The sequence below is a fragment of the Macaca thibetana genome, unplaced genomic scaffold (assembly GCF_024542745.1).
Source record: "Macaca thibetana thibetana isolate TM-01 unplaced genomic scaffold, ASM2454274v1 unplaced_scaffolds213, whole genome shotgun sequence".
Classification (NCBI taxonomy): domain Eukaryota; kingdom Metazoa; phylum Chordata; class Mammalia; order Primates; family Cercopithecidae; genus Macaca; species Macaca thibetana.
Window position 1 is genome coordinate 694 of NW_026089002.1, and position 15,348 is coordinate 16,041.

At 41.9% G+C, this 15,348-nt stretch overlaps 1 pseudogene across 1 annotated transcript; it reads left to right on the forward strand.

Annotated features, from left to right (window-relative positions):
- Positions 1–570: 570 nt before the first annotated feature.
- On the forward strand, positions 571–13,640 carry LOC126947382 (synaptic vesicle glycoprotein 2B-like; annotated as a pseudogene). Its single transcript, XR_007723053.1, has 4 exons — positions 571–724; positions 2,920–3,119; positions 8,485–8,644; positions 11,402–13,640. The product of XR_007723053.1 is annotated as a synaptic vesicle glycoprotein 2B-like (transcript).
- The last annotated feature ends 1,708 nt before the right edge of the window (positions 13,641–15,348 follow it).

Here is a 15,348-nt window from a genome sequence, read left to right on the forward strand (position 1 = left end):
GGACAATTATGTGTAGGATAAATTCCTAGAGGTGGTATTCCTAGATCAAAGAGAATGTGCATTTCAAATTTTGCAAAATTGCTCCCCAAAGAGGCTGCATGGATTATATTCTACCAATAGTATGAATGAAAGTACCTATTTCTCGCATTTTTGTTGGGAAAATTAAAAAAAAATAAAGATTCTCAGACCGTCACAATTCTATGGCTTCCAAAACTTCTAGGACCAGTCCAGGGACCTGCTTGTTTTAAAAGTATCTCAGAAAGTGAGATGTTATCAATATTTAAATTTCACACTATTTCACATTTCTGTGATTCTGACTCAGAAGGTCCGTGGACCTTCCTTTGAAAACCACCAGGTTGGTGCATAGCACTCCGTATGCACCTACACTAGACACTGGCTTCCAGATCCTGAAGCTCTTCCCCACTAATAAACAAACAACTAAGAAGTGGGGAAGTAGTCCGGGTTGAAATAATGCTCTGGCACCTTTTGCTTGCAGATCTCCTTTTTCCTGCCTTGCTGTGTTTTCCATTTTGGTCTTAAGTCTCTTTTCTTCTCAGATGAATCACTCAGAGGTCAACCTCTTCCCACAGGTTCACAAGAATGTACTTTAAACATGTACTCTTTGAGGACACATTCTTTGACGAGTGCTATTTTGAAGATGTAACATCAACAGATACCTACTTCAAAAATTGTACCATTGAATCAACCATCTTTTATAACACAGGTAGGTAAGAAGATTAATAGACTGAATAGACTGTAACAAGAGACAACTAGTGTTGTTCAAGAATCAAAATGCTCAGGCATAAACTTCAGGAGTAGGAAAGTATTCATAGATACAAATGCCAAGCCTTGGTGGGGAAATGAATTTTAGCCCCAGGCATGGCACAAATTAGGTGCACAGCCTTTGCTAAGGCATTTAATGTATCTGTGTCTCAGTTTTATCACAAGTGAAATGGAAACAAAAGTTCTAGCCAAATATCCTCATCTCAGTGAGGCTGAATGCTATACATGAAGGGTCTTTGGTACGAACAAAGGATGACACAAATAACATGTCATTCCAAGAGGGCTGCATTTTATGCAGGGAATGCATGCATTCTTGAAGACCTTGCATAATTTGAAACTTGCAAAATGCAAGACTCATGTTCTCACAATAAAAAATGAAAAGGGAAAATTACATCTGTTCACATTTTGTGCATAAAGTGAAATACAAAGACTATTTTAAAATCATACTATTCCAGATTTCTGTGATTTAAAAAGTCACAAAATTCTACCACTTCACCACTTCTTGTTACTTTTACTACCCTCATCATAAATTAATAACATATCAAGTGAAGTTGGGGTATAAGGAAACCAACTGAGCTTCATTAGGGGGCTTTTCCTACATTGTCTCAATGGAGAAATGTACTATTTTTTTTATCCTTCTTTTATAGCTAAGGAAACCAAGTTAAGGAAATCAAGACTTAAGCAACTTGCTGAAGGCCGTGGTTAGCAAGTGGAGGGAATTTGGATTCATTCCTCAAGTGATTTGGCTCTAAAACCTGCAATCTTTCCACAGAACTACTTGCATTATGTCCAGATCTATGCTTTATTTTTGGCATCAGCAGCAAGGGATAGTTTATATAAGAACATCTTTTTCCTCTATGATATCAGCCTCAAGAGCTTCAATATCTGGTCTCTAAATATTCTGGACTCTCTTAATAATTCCTTCTGGCACTTACCTTCCTGAATTTCCTTTTAGACTGATCTTGAAACAATGATGAGTTCCAGAAGTTTACTAAGTGTCATTAAAAACTGGCATATCGTTTTATGATTTCAAGTTTGAATGATGCCTCCTCATTTGAATACTCTGATCATGGAGATTCTTGCAAACACATGTAGTCAGGAAATGTCAGAGCTGGGAGAAGCAGTGGAGATGATCAGGTGTACTCTTCCAATTTGTGTAGATATTTTAGGTAGAGCCTCAGGAGGTTAAAGAGGGTCAACAGCAGGGCCAGTTCCCCAAACGCAGGTTTCTGGGGAGCCTGTTTAGGACTTCCCTGTCAGAACAGCTGATCTTAGAAGGTGTCAGAAGACTTGCAAACTGGTTCCAATGCAAATGGCTTTTATTTTTTAAGAACGTTCAGGTTTTGGCACAGACTACAGCAGGGGCTCTGGAGTGATTGGCTCCATCTGGAACTAACTCTCTTGTGTTCTGCTTCCCTATGCCAGGTAGCCTCCAAGGAGAGGCCTAGCTGTCATGGTCCTCAGTGTCTCAGTGTCACCTGATAGTACAAACAGGACTGTTATCCAGCTGGAGAGTTGTTTTTTTTTTGTTTTTTTTTTGTTTTTTTTTTTTTTTTTTTTTAAGACAAAGTCTCCCTCTTTTACCCAGGCTGGAGTGCAGTGGCATGACCATGGCTCAATGTAGCCTTGACCTCCTGGGCTCAAGTGATCCTCCTGCCTCAGGTGCCAGAGTATTGGGAATACAGGCACATACCACCCCACCTAGCTAATTTAAAAGAAAATTTATTTATTTATTTATTTATTTATTTTTTGTAGAGATAAGATCTCACTATGTTGCCCAGGCTGGTCCTGAACTCCTGAGCTCAAGTGATCCTCCTACCTCGGCCTCCTAAAGTGCTTGTATTACAGATGTGAGCTGCTACACCTGGCTGAGAGGATGCATTTTTAAGTCTCTCGGTGTTAGTTTAATTCCCCTTGCTTTTAGGAACTTGAACAGGTCATTACATTTTTGAAAGTTTCTCTATTCATCCATACCTTGATGACATGACCACATATTACCTTGACTTTGAGGCTGTCTGACTGGCAAAGGCTACCACAGCCTGCCTACGGGAGGGGGCAGACTTCATCCCTGCCTCTGCCTTTCTCTCTCCAGCTCCCTTGCACTTACATGAACCGAAGGTTTCCTTCTCTCCCTAGACCTCTACCAGCATAAGTTCATCAACTGTCAGTTTATCAACTCCACCTTTCTGGAGCAGAAGGAGGGCTGCCACATGGACTTGAGCAAGATAATGACTTCCTGATTTACCTCGTCAGCTTCCTGAGCAACCTGTCTGTCTTACCCGGAAACATCATTTCTGCCCTGCTCATGGATAGAATCGGAAGGCTCAAGATGATTGGTGAGTTGTCAGCAGGGTCACTTCTCGGCTCCAACACGCTGAGGTAGTGACTTTCAAGTGTATTAAAGCAGGGAAATTTTCCCTTTTATTAAGTAATTATTGCACAATAAACCCAACAAGTAAGATCGCACATGGGGCTATAGAGCCAAGGATGCGTGCCTATAGAAAACTCCAGAGCTCCTTGGAAACAGTCGAGAATCTTTGGTCTAGGCGAGGGATTTTTGTTCATTTCCTGACAGAGAAATTCTGTGACAGTCATTTAATCTATTAGCACTTCAATAAGGGTAGTAATAATATCCACCCTGCCTCTTCATCAGATTATTGTCAGAAAAATATATAAAATGGTCCTGGATGATGGTTTGATGTTTGAAGGTAAACTGTATTACTTTTATTATTTAATAGCAATACCACTTTAGGCTTTGGAGTTGGACAGAGCCTGTTGAAGACCTCACGGAAAGGCTGTTTGACCTTGAATGTGTTCCTTTACTTCTCTGGACCTCAGTTTCCTTATTTATAAGAGAACGATTTCCACATCTAGTTGGTAGGGTTTTGTGAGAATTGAACATAAGGTGCCTGTAAATGGGCACATTGTAGGTTCTCAAAAATGGTAGCTATATTCATGTATGCCTTGCCTCATTCCATCGGGACTTGCAGCAATTCATTACAGAAACACATGCTATGAATGGTAAACAAGAAGCAAAATGTACACATTGAGGACCAGGGAAAATGTACATTAGAATATTGAGTCAAGGCCAGGGGTAGGGAAGTGGACAACATGTTATTAATAAACATGCCATTAGGGACCTGCCTTAGGGAGGTCGTTGATTAGGAAAGTTAATATGAAGATTCCTAGCAGCAACGTGCAAAACGAAACAAAATAAATCATGAAGTCATTTTGTTGGAGAAGAGGAATTGATCAGGTCTTCATGGAAAGGAATTCTTTTCTGGCATTTGGCTCATACTGAATATCACTATTATAAATAGTAGCATGCATATTCAGCGTGGTGAGCATGAGAAGTGCCTGTGACTTCAGCTTTTTAATCTCGTGGTGAAGGTGGAGTCATCTCTTAGGTATGGCAGACTTCATGTTCTCCTCTCTTAGAGGGAGTGCCTGGTTAGTCCTGAGGCCCTATGGAGGAAGGGACAATGGCTTACTCATTTCCGTGACCCCTGTGTCCAGCGCAGTGCCTGCAGTAGAGCTGATACTCAGCAATGCTGCTGAACTGACCAGAACAGATGAAGATGGCCTCTTTCCTAGATGAGCCCCAAACACCAAGCTTTCAGCAGAAGACACTATAGGTTGTCATCTTAAAAAAAACTTCGGCTGGGAGTCAGGTGGCTCCATCTCTGCCAAGATTAGCTTTATGTGTTGACCCAAGTCAACTTCTTTTGAGCTTCCATTTCCATTGTTAAAATAATACCTCTGTTTGCCTCAATAAGATAGGGGTATGAGAGCAGACATGTGACACTTCTGCCATTTGTCACCAGCCTTATGAGTCCCAGAGTTTATCAGTGGAGTCTCTGTCTGTTCATGAAGCAGCTGAGGAAGTTTTGGGGGAGGCAGGGTTATAAGGATGGGGTGGGTGCCCATGTCGACGAGAACGTCCCACCACCTAACGACCTGCCACATGCTCCCTCGTGGAAGTGGAGTGGGGGCGGTGTGGCTGGGCACAGGGGCAGGCGGAATGGTGAAACAGCAGACGTCCTTTCCCTCACCACTGAAGCCCTTCTTATAGTGAATACATCACAGATCAAAACAATTCCTATAATGCTAAATGAAGGCATGCTCTCCAATGAGAGATCTAGAACTAATATTTAATCATTCTTTATAGCCTACTCTCTTGTGAATGTCTCTGTTTTGTTTCTGAGCTAGAGGCAAGCTTGTTAAGAGCTCAGACAGGGCCTTCTTTGTCTCTCTACCCTTCTGTCTTTAGTAAAAGGCCTGATGTGCAGTGGGTCGACTGTGATATTGACAGTGCATGGTAAAGATGAGGTGCTCAATTAATACCTATTTCACTGGGATATGGGATGTGGCGGAACCACTTTGAAATAGCCCTATCCCCAGCTCTCAGACCAACCCCGCTAGAAAATCTGCAAGCACATTTTTGTTCTGCTTAATCTGCTGGGCTCTTTGTAGTGTGCAAGTCATTTCTTGTTATCAGTGGAGTAGAAGTTTTCCTGATTAGGCTGTTACCCACTCATTTATTCATTCAGTAACATTTATTTATACAGTACTTATTCTCTCAAGGCTGGGTGGGAGGCAATGGGAATGCATCAGTAATTGAAACAGACAATATCCCTGTGCTTATGGAGCAAATGATCTGTTGGGAGAGGCAGACTTCAACTAGAAATTTCATTTACCTCAACACTATGACATGCTTATTATTATTGAATATTATTAATGTTGAACATGTGTTCAATACTAACGCATTGAACCCTCATGATAACCTTATGATGTAGGCACTAATTTAATCAACATTTTAGAGACGGGGACAGTGAAACAGCTCACAGAAATGTGAAGCAACTCACTCATGGTCACACAGGTAGTACGTAAGCCGGCATTTGCACCCAAGCCTCCCAATTACAAGAGGAATAAGAATTATAGAAGTGGAAGTACACTGGGCCCTGGGGACTTATAGCAGGAACATCTAACGGAGTTGAAGGATCAGGAAAGGCCTCCATGAGTATTAGCTGATTTGTCAGATGATCATGTTTTGTGGTTATCAAGTGTTTGCCAGCATTTACTGTAAGCCAAGCCCCGTGGCTGGCCCCTCTGAGGGATGTATGGATGTACAGGGTATTGTCCACAGAGCACTCGGGGTCCTAGGCATGCCAGTTTCCCTGTTCTAGTTCTCTCCTAGCTTTTGGAAAAAGGTTACCAGGCACCTGCTCACAGCCCTACCGCTTCCCAGAGTGGGCAGGATCCAGTTGGGCAGTTATCATTTCCTAGTTCATCAACAAGGATTGGCACTAGTCTTGCAGCCCCAAGTCTGAGGGTGACACTCTGGGCTGAGGCCCATCCCTGGGGAGGTGTTTCTTATCGAGGCCAGGTTGGCCTCTGGCTTCTTGCCAACTGGAATACCTTCCTCCCGCAGGGTCCTGGTGCCTGGTGGGGCACTCGTGCCCTCTGTCCCTATTGGTTGTTTGAGACCTGCTTCCTTCCCCCTTTCTGTTCACCCTATTTCCGCCTCATCGCCAGTCACTTTCCTGGGCTGCAACCTGTTTTGCCATGCTCTGCATCCACCTTGGACTTGGAGCTTGCATACCAAGTTCCTCCGGGCTGAACTTACTGGAGTTGGGCAGCATTTGACAGTCTTCTTTGGATGGGATCTCCTATTAGCTCTATAAGGGCTGTGCTGCTCATTTTCTGTTCACTCCCATCCCACCCCAGAGATCTGAGCTGCACTTCTCCACCCTGCTGGGAGCCCTGCGATGCTAACCTCATGGACTGCATACTTAGATTCCTGGAGGGGAAAAGGGATTCACCCCAGATAGTTCTAGTAAGGAAACCTTACTCATAGGGCTTTTAGAGGTGTGGGCAGGGTTGTGGAAACAAATAAGGCAGGTGAGGCACCCAGACACTAGCAAAAAGTGAGAAGCAGTTACCACCTCTATGGCTTTGAGGACAAGGGGGGCAGTTGCACTCACAGAGCTCCGTGGGGGCTGGAACCATGGAACAAGAGCTACCTGGGAGGAACTGGGGTCTTGGAGGGATGCAGCCATTGCCAGAAAAGGCCTTCTACCCCAGGGGAGGAGTTGGGAAGAGGTACTCCAGCCACTTTCCCCTCCCAACTGATAAGAAAGTCCATGGGGTTAGTGAGTAGAGGGTATTGTTCACAGAGCACATGTATAGAGCACAGAGTATAGAGTAGGGCTGAAAAGGGCAGGTCAGATCTCTGGGGTGGGCATTCGGGTAAATGCAGAATAGCACCGCCTTTCTTCAGGTTTCCCTTCAGTAGCCCATTATGTACAGGTGTGTTCTCACCAGGTTATAAGCTCCATGAGAATGGATTTTTTTAAAATTATGTTTTTATTTTCAATGGATAAATTACAATTGTGTATTTTTATGGGGTACAATGTGATATTTTGATGCATATATACGATGTGGAATGATTAAGTCAAGCTAATTAACATATCCATCACCACACATATATATGTTTTGTGGTGAGAATATTTGAAATTTACTCTCAGCAATTTTGAAATATACAATACATTGTTAGTAACTGTAGTCACCATGCTATGTAGTAGATCTCGAAAAGTGAGATGATGATGTTTCTGTGCCTGGCTTACCCCATGGACTGTATCTAGCATCCTGCCTTCCAGGTTCATCCATGTTGTCCTAAATGGAATTCCTTTCTCTTTTCTTTTCTTTTCCTACCTTCCTCTCTCTCCCTCCCTCCCTTCCTTCTTTTTCCTACCTTCCTCTCTCTTCCTTCCTTCCTTCCTTCCTTCCTTCCTTCCTTCCTTCCTTCCTTCCTTCCTTCCTTCCCTCCCTCCTTCTTTCCTTCTTTTTCTCTTCTTTTTTTGACAGCGTCTTGCTCTGTCACCAGGTTGGAGTGCAGTGGCGCCATCTCGGCTCAGCAACCTCTGCCTCCCTGCTTCAAATAATTCTGGTGCCTCAGCCTCCCAAGTAGCTGTGATTACAGGTGTGCACCACCGAGTCTGGCTACTTTTTGTATTTTTTGTAGAGACAGGGTTTCACCATGTTGGTCAGGCTGGTCTCGAACTCCTGACCTCAAGTGATCCACCCACCTTGGCCTCCTGAAGTGCTGGGATTACAGGTGTAAGCCACTGCGACTGCCAGAATTCCTTTCTTTTTCAATGTCTGAATAGTATCCCATTGTGTATGTAAACCACATTTTCTTTATCCAGTCATCTGTTGATGGCCACTTAGGTTGACTACATATTTTGACTATTGTGAATAATATTGCATTGAACAAGAGGCACAGATCTCTTTGACATCCTGGTTTCAAATCCAAGTCTGAGGTTTTGTTTTTGTTTTTTGACTGATACTGATGTAGCTCAAGCACCTAGAACAATGTCTGGTACATAATAGATTCTCAACAAATGCCCCTATCTGCCCTGGCCCATCATTCTGAGCTGGGCAACACCTTAGTGTGGTGACTTCAGAAGCCTTCCTAAGTCTGGTGATCCGACCCACGCAGAGGGCTCTAATGCCATGGCTGGGGTGCCATGGGAGGGTTCCAGCTGTGCTCTCTCTGTGTGGAGGATGAACCTAATACTTCAGGGAGCCTTGGCTTCAGGTGTACCAGTGAGGCTGGGAGATGGGACGAGAACTGTGAGTGATAGCCGTGTGCAAGACACAGGCCTCATGTTTCTTTTTGACCTTGAACTCCCTCTGCATGTGGCTCCATGTTAATCTCTGCAGTCTGCTGCTCCTTCCTGTTTTTTGGCAACAGCCAGTCTGCGATGATTGGCTGGCAGTGCCTGTTTTGTGGGACAAGCATTGCGGCCTGGAATGCTCTGGATGTGATCACAGTGGAGCTGTATCCCACCAACCAGAGGTCAGTTCTTCCATGGGCTTTCCTCAGGGACTTGTTTGGGTTTCTTTGGTCAGAAGTCTACCTGCTCCCTGAATCTCATGCTGTGTATGGCCATCGTGGTCTTTCTGCTGTTCCATGAAACAAACGTCTCTTACGTTGGCTTCTCCTGCATGGGGGATGGCATAGACCTGAAAGTTGGCAGGCTAGGGCTTGATAAGGTTGGAAGGATGGCAAGAAGCAAAGGATGGGAGCAGACTATGTCCAGGAGAAGGAAATAAGAGTGAAAAGTTGGCAAAACCATACATGTCATGTAATCCACAAGAGAGAACAGACCTGCCAATGGAGATAAGGCAAAAAAGTGAAGAACTGAAATAGCACAGGGGCAGGGAGGTAAATAAAGCTCAGGAGGCAGCATGAAGTCCAGGGAATCTGCAGAGAATGTGGCAGGGAGACCCAGGGGTTACTTTTATTTTGCACAGGTCATATATGGGGAGAGGCCTGGTTTAAAGGCATAGGGTGAAAGTCATTACTTAGTAATTGTTTTTCTTTGTGGAGGGGAAATTGTGAATTTTAAGGAGAGAAGATAAGAGGCCCTGTGTTCAAAAAGGAATGTGAAATGGTAAGGAAGGTGGGTAAATGAAATTCTGCAAAAACCTTAGTGATATTTCCAAAATTGGCGACAGAGCTGTTGGGATATAGATAACTAAGGAAGAGCACAATGTGTCATATTTGGAGCCCCTCTCATTTGAGTCAAAGAACTGCTAAGTTTTACATGCAAAATAACAGGAGGACAAATGATTATTATTTGAATATGATGTGATTTTACATCTAGGAAACCTAAGAGAATTAACTAATGAGACTACTAGAGAGAAAAAGACAATTTGGTCAGGTGGTCAGTAATAAAACTAAATTATGTGTAGGTTTTAAAATATATTGAAAAAGTTAAAGATGCAATTCAAATCCATTTAATAACAGCAGACATCATAAAATAATTAGGGATCAACTTGACAAGTGAAACACTTAAATGAAGAAAACCATAAAGCTTTACTAAGAGATATTTTAAAAAGACACATAAGAGAAGATAAATATATGCCAGCTCAGTGACTTGGGAGGCCGAGGCAAAAGGATTGCTTGAAGGCAGGAGTTTGAGATCAGCCTGGGCAATATAGTGAGATCCCATCTCTACAAAATATTTAGAAAATTAGCCAGGTATAGTGGCATGTGCCTGTAGTCCTAATTACTCAGGAGGCTGAGGGGGAGAGCTGCTAGAGCCCTGGGGGTTCAAGGTTATAGTGAGCTAGGATCACAACACTGCACACCAGCCTGGGTGACAGAGACAGACCCTGTCTCAGAAAATGTATATATTTATGGATTATGTATTTATATATAATTATGATTATATATAATTAATTATTGTATATTTTTATATATATATAAATAATTAGTATATACATAATTTATTATATATATAAATTAGTATGTTTATATAAATATAAATAAATGTATATATATTTAAGAGACAAGATATACTAATTTTGGATAAGAAGATTCAATCTTACAAAAATGTCAAATTGTATTTAGTTTTTTTCTAACATAAAAGAGTTCATTCAAAATTCAACAAGTTTTTTTTCCCCCCTGGGAACTTCAAAAAAGTTTATTTTAAAAAGTACATATGTTAAAAGATCCAAGAAAATACAAAAACAAAAATACTAAGACAAACGAACGAAAAAGACTGGGTTGGTGATTATAAAGCTACAGTGTGATACAGTTTTAGACAAAAATGAAAGAAGAGTTTTAAGTACAAAAATATAGCCACTTTCTTAATAAACTTGTGGTACGAGAAAGAAACATTTTATTTCACTTGGGGAGAGGTAGTATTGGGAATATTGCCTCTGCATACAGATGGGGTCATGAAAGAATAAATGATTAGTAATAGTTCTCACTGGAAAGTGGGATTGAAAGATCATAATTAGGATTAGGTTTTGCTGTGGCTGACAGAAACCTCAAATACATTGCTGTGGTCTTGAGAAGGTTAAGCATTGCATTTTTTCTTTCCTGAAAAAGTCTAGAGTGGGTGGTGCAAGCTCTTTCTATCTCATTGCTTTTCATTGCATGGACTCACCATGGTCCAAAATGAAACCATCTGTGTTCCATCATGAAGCAGGGTAGAAAGAAAAGAATGAAGGGGAACAGAGCAAAAGGCCCACCCACAATGTCCCTTAAGGAAGCTTCTTGGAAACTGCCGCCACTTTCACTTACATCCCATTGGCCAAAACTAAGTCACATGGCCATTCTCAGCAGCAAATGAGTCTGGGAAATGTAGTCCTACATTTGGGGAAACGCTACTTGGGGGCAACTGGCAGTCTCTGCTTCAGGAGGGTTGAGAATGTTAAAAGGGGGAACACCTACATTTTCTGCTTTGCATACTTCTTCATCCTTTCAGGATTTCCATACTAAGCATGTCGTACCAGTAAAAAAATTTTTAAATATATATCTTTGAAAAAAAAAAAAGGCAAAAAAGAAAAACACTTGAAGAAAATACTTCAAAATGTTAACAGAGGTGATTGTCTCTCGGTGAAGAGGTTAGATATCCATTCATCTTTATATTATTCTGTATTTCCAAATTTGACTACAATGAGAATGTGTTATTTTTATATTTAGGAAAAAAAATTCCTCGTACCCCTCTTCCCCCTGCAATAAGGAAAAGAAAGATTCCAGTCCTGTTCATCTAATGAGGTTCAGAATGTCAGAATTATTTCCATTCTTCTTCTTTTACAGAGCAACAGCCTTTGGCATTCTCAATGGATTATGCAAATTTGGCATCATCCTGGGAAACACCATATTTGCTTCTTTTGTTGGGATAACCAAAGTGGTCCCCATCCTTCTGGCTGCTGCTTCTCTGGTTGGGGGTGGCATGATTGCCCTTCGACTGCCAGAGACTCGAGAACAGGTCCTGATGTGAACCACCTATGGGAAAAGGAAAGGTCAAGAGAATCTTGTCCAGGACACTAAAATGCATCCACACTTCCTGCCTATCACGGTCCAGAGGGCACCTCGGATAACACGCGAGGAGAAGTTGACTTTGTGACCCCTAGTTTAGGACCCACTTCAGCTGTCAATATGTTTGTAACTCAGGTGACTGTTTTGGGGGTGCCCTGAGCCACCCTTAGAATCACAGAGCTGCGCGTTTAACTTCAGGTCTTCCCAGTCCAACGCAGGGAGAGGATTCTCCAGTGAGTGCACACACTATGCGAGGAGTAAGCATTTCTGTAAGTCAAGTGCAAGGACTTACTTGCATTTCAAAAGGAATTAGAGGGTAAGAAATACCCAAACTCCTCCATGAAGCTCCTTGGAGCCCAACAACTTAACAAATCAACTTGGCTGGAAGTTAGAGTCATTATATGAAGATTGGGCTTGAAGTACAGGATACATATATTTTTGCATTTAAAAGTATCATCTATCATATTTTCCACTCGAATACTGGCATGGTAGCATTGAGAATACTCTGATCTGGAAAGCCAAATATTTGAGCAACATCTATAGAGATCTACTTTTCTCCTAAGTCTCCTAGGCTTTCCATGATAATTAGGTGATACATTTAAGAAGGATATTTATTTCTGTTTTGCTCTATTCAAAGAAATTGAATGGTTAGGTATTCTGTAAACTAAGTTTGTATATAACTTTATTTGGGTTTAATTTCCACAACTGGTATCTGCAAATATTGCCAGCGTTTTAGCCATATTTTGGGAGAAATTGGTGTTTGAGGTGCCAGGAAATGAGGTCTGATCAAACGAAATGCAAGCACAATTTCTTAGAGCCATTTAACTTTCTGCTGGGAGGATGTACTTAACAAACTCATGTTGTGCAGTCCAGTTAATCCAGGCACTTTGTTTGTGCAGTTGGAGTGAGTAGTTAATTCTCTCTCTTATATAGATGACTTGTGAAACTCAAGCTTACCATCTTCAGTGCTGGCATTTTACTTTGCCACTCACCCCAAAACAACGTGAGATGTGTTCAGTGGCCTCTGGTACTCTTTCTGGCAAGAACCAAACGACATGGGGACTGAGGGAGGGATGGGAAGTGTAGCCACAGTTCTTCCAAGTGTAAATACTTTTTGTTTGTTCTAGCAGTAAAATGCAAATGCAATCCATATTTGTTAGAATGGTTGGGTCTCATGAGAAATCTATGCTATGTGTCCAGGGCTTTTGAAACAGAGTCCTTTGGAGTGGGAGTTAGGGAGTATAGTGGATGCCAAATATGTCTTTCTTCAGTGCTTAAGAGAACTCTTTCCTGAAATCCAGTTTTGAACATAAACAGGGGTGTGGGTTGGGAGAGGAGCCTAGGACAAACCTGTCTGATGAAGGTCAACAATAGACTGAAGTCTTGACTGCATGGAAGAGGAACAACATCAGAAGTGTCTGACAATGGAGGGGACAGTGATCTATGCACAACCGCCAGTGGAGGTGAACTTGAACCTGCCCAGGCCGAATGAACATCAGCCTGCAAGAACTAGTTCTTTGAATTGATTTGCAATGCTCTCAATGGCTATAAAGTGCCACATTTTCCCTGCCAGAGATCTCCAAAAATTTCAAACAGAAGAATAATGGCTGCATCGAGTGTTTTCTCAGTTTTGGAGAAATGCTTAGGTCCTATGATAGCTTCGGGACATCTTTCTGTAATTTTCCTCAATTAATGGGTTGGTAGGGGTAAATCTTATGACACCTTTCCACCGTCGATTTGTGATCAGTTTTAATGGTTAAAATGTTTACTCTGCTTCTGTCAACCCTCACCTTTTTATTTACACCCCTCCCTTTTTTTCTGTACAGGGAGAGAAGACATATCGACTCTGACTGGACACCCTGATTCCTCCAAATATATATACCACTGTGTATTAATCTTTCTCTCAGTGTTTTATAGGGGTGCCTAACATAATGCTGTGTCAATAATGAAAGGCTTGATGTAATATAGCTGTAATTTACCTTCCATATGAATGCAGTGGTTAGTTAGGTTCATAAAAGAGAATTGTGTGAGTCTGGGATTACCACATCTAAAATATTATTCTTTAATGGGATAATACAATTCATTGAACAGCTACCACTTAAAAAATTTGCAGGACAGTTAGAGCCTGCATTTCTAGTTAAGATGGATCTTGTAAATTTAAAATTGGATTAACTTTTGAGTGCTGGGGTGGCTGCAATAATTTGGGGGCTAACTCCATTTGGTTTCCAAGCTCTCACTTCTGCATTATCTTTACGGGTCTTTCAAACCAGCCACCTAACCAATCAGGGCAATTCCCATCTGATCTATCACTCAGGCTTTTGTAAAGAGTGCATCCAAGCTCTGCAGACTTTTCTCATGAAGGATTGTCTAGCACGAGTACCTGGCTACTTAAATGCTGTCACTCCTGCTGAGATAAATGCGTCTTTAAAAATAGTCTCTGTGGGCCGGGCGCCGTGGCTCAAGCCTGTAATCCCAGCACTTTGGGAGGCTGAGACGGGCGGATCATGAGGTCAGGAGATCGAGAGCATCCTGGCTAACACGGTGAAACCCCATCTCTACTTACAAAAAAAAAAAAAAAAAAAAAAAAAATAGTGGCTCTGTAGTCCCAGCTACTCAGAAGGCTGAGGCAGGAGAATGGCATGGACCCGGGAGGCAGAGCTTGCAGTGAGCTGAGATCCGGCCACTGTACTCCAGCCTGGGCGACAGAGCAAGACTCCATCTGAAAAATAAATAAATAAAAAAAGTCTCTGCGGCAGGTCACTGGGGGACAATCTACAGCATCTGGCCATCCACTTCTTTTTCATTTCGTGTTCTACCCCAAGAGACTCCCGATGTCGGCTGTGGAGGGTTAAAAGGATGAGGCTCTCCTTTGTTTAGCAAATCTGTTCACAGTTCATGATGATGTATTTTATGATGCCAAGCTTGGAGATAGTTGCTTTCCGTAGTCCCAACTGTATTGTGTCATCTCCTGATACTGATTTTTGATCTTTTGTTTTATTAAAAAAATTAGTGAAAGAGGTGTGCCTATCTGTGAAGTTTGTAGTACATTATCCTGAAGTTATGTAACAAATAACCCCCAACCCCAGCGTTCCCTGCTACCTTGTGTTCATTAAAACTAAACAATAAAAATAACTGTAAGAAAACCTTAAGAACTGGGGTTAGAGATTATTTTCAGGCACTAGGATCTCTTCTGTATTCCTAAATTGATTGAATCAGCAGGGAGAAACATCGAGAATCGCTTCCTTCAACTTTTTATTTTGCAACATGGGGACCTCAAGAGGTTAAATGATGTGGCCCAGGTTACATGTAATGTGAGGAAAGGGTGACAAGGCCTAAGGTGATGCTCTTGTGACAATTCTGGGGAAGCCTGCAGTTTGGGGAATGGGACAATGTGACACATATTCTCTGTTCCCTGAGACCATTCATTGACTATTCCCTTGGTGGTTTTACTAGAATGAGAGGAAGCATCAGTTTAAACATAAAAAAGATTAGTATTCATTCATTCATTCATTCATTCATTCATTCATTCAGCAAATCCTTATTGAGCCCTGACTGTGGGCCAGTCCCTGTGCAAGTCCTGGGGACCCAGTGATGAAAAAACTGGTTACATTTTCTGCCTCCTGCCTCATTCCACTTACAGGGAGTAGGCAAGTGGATATTAAATTGGCCATAAACACTGAGGACAATGACCTTACAATCCGCAAAATGCATCTTTTTTTTGTAAA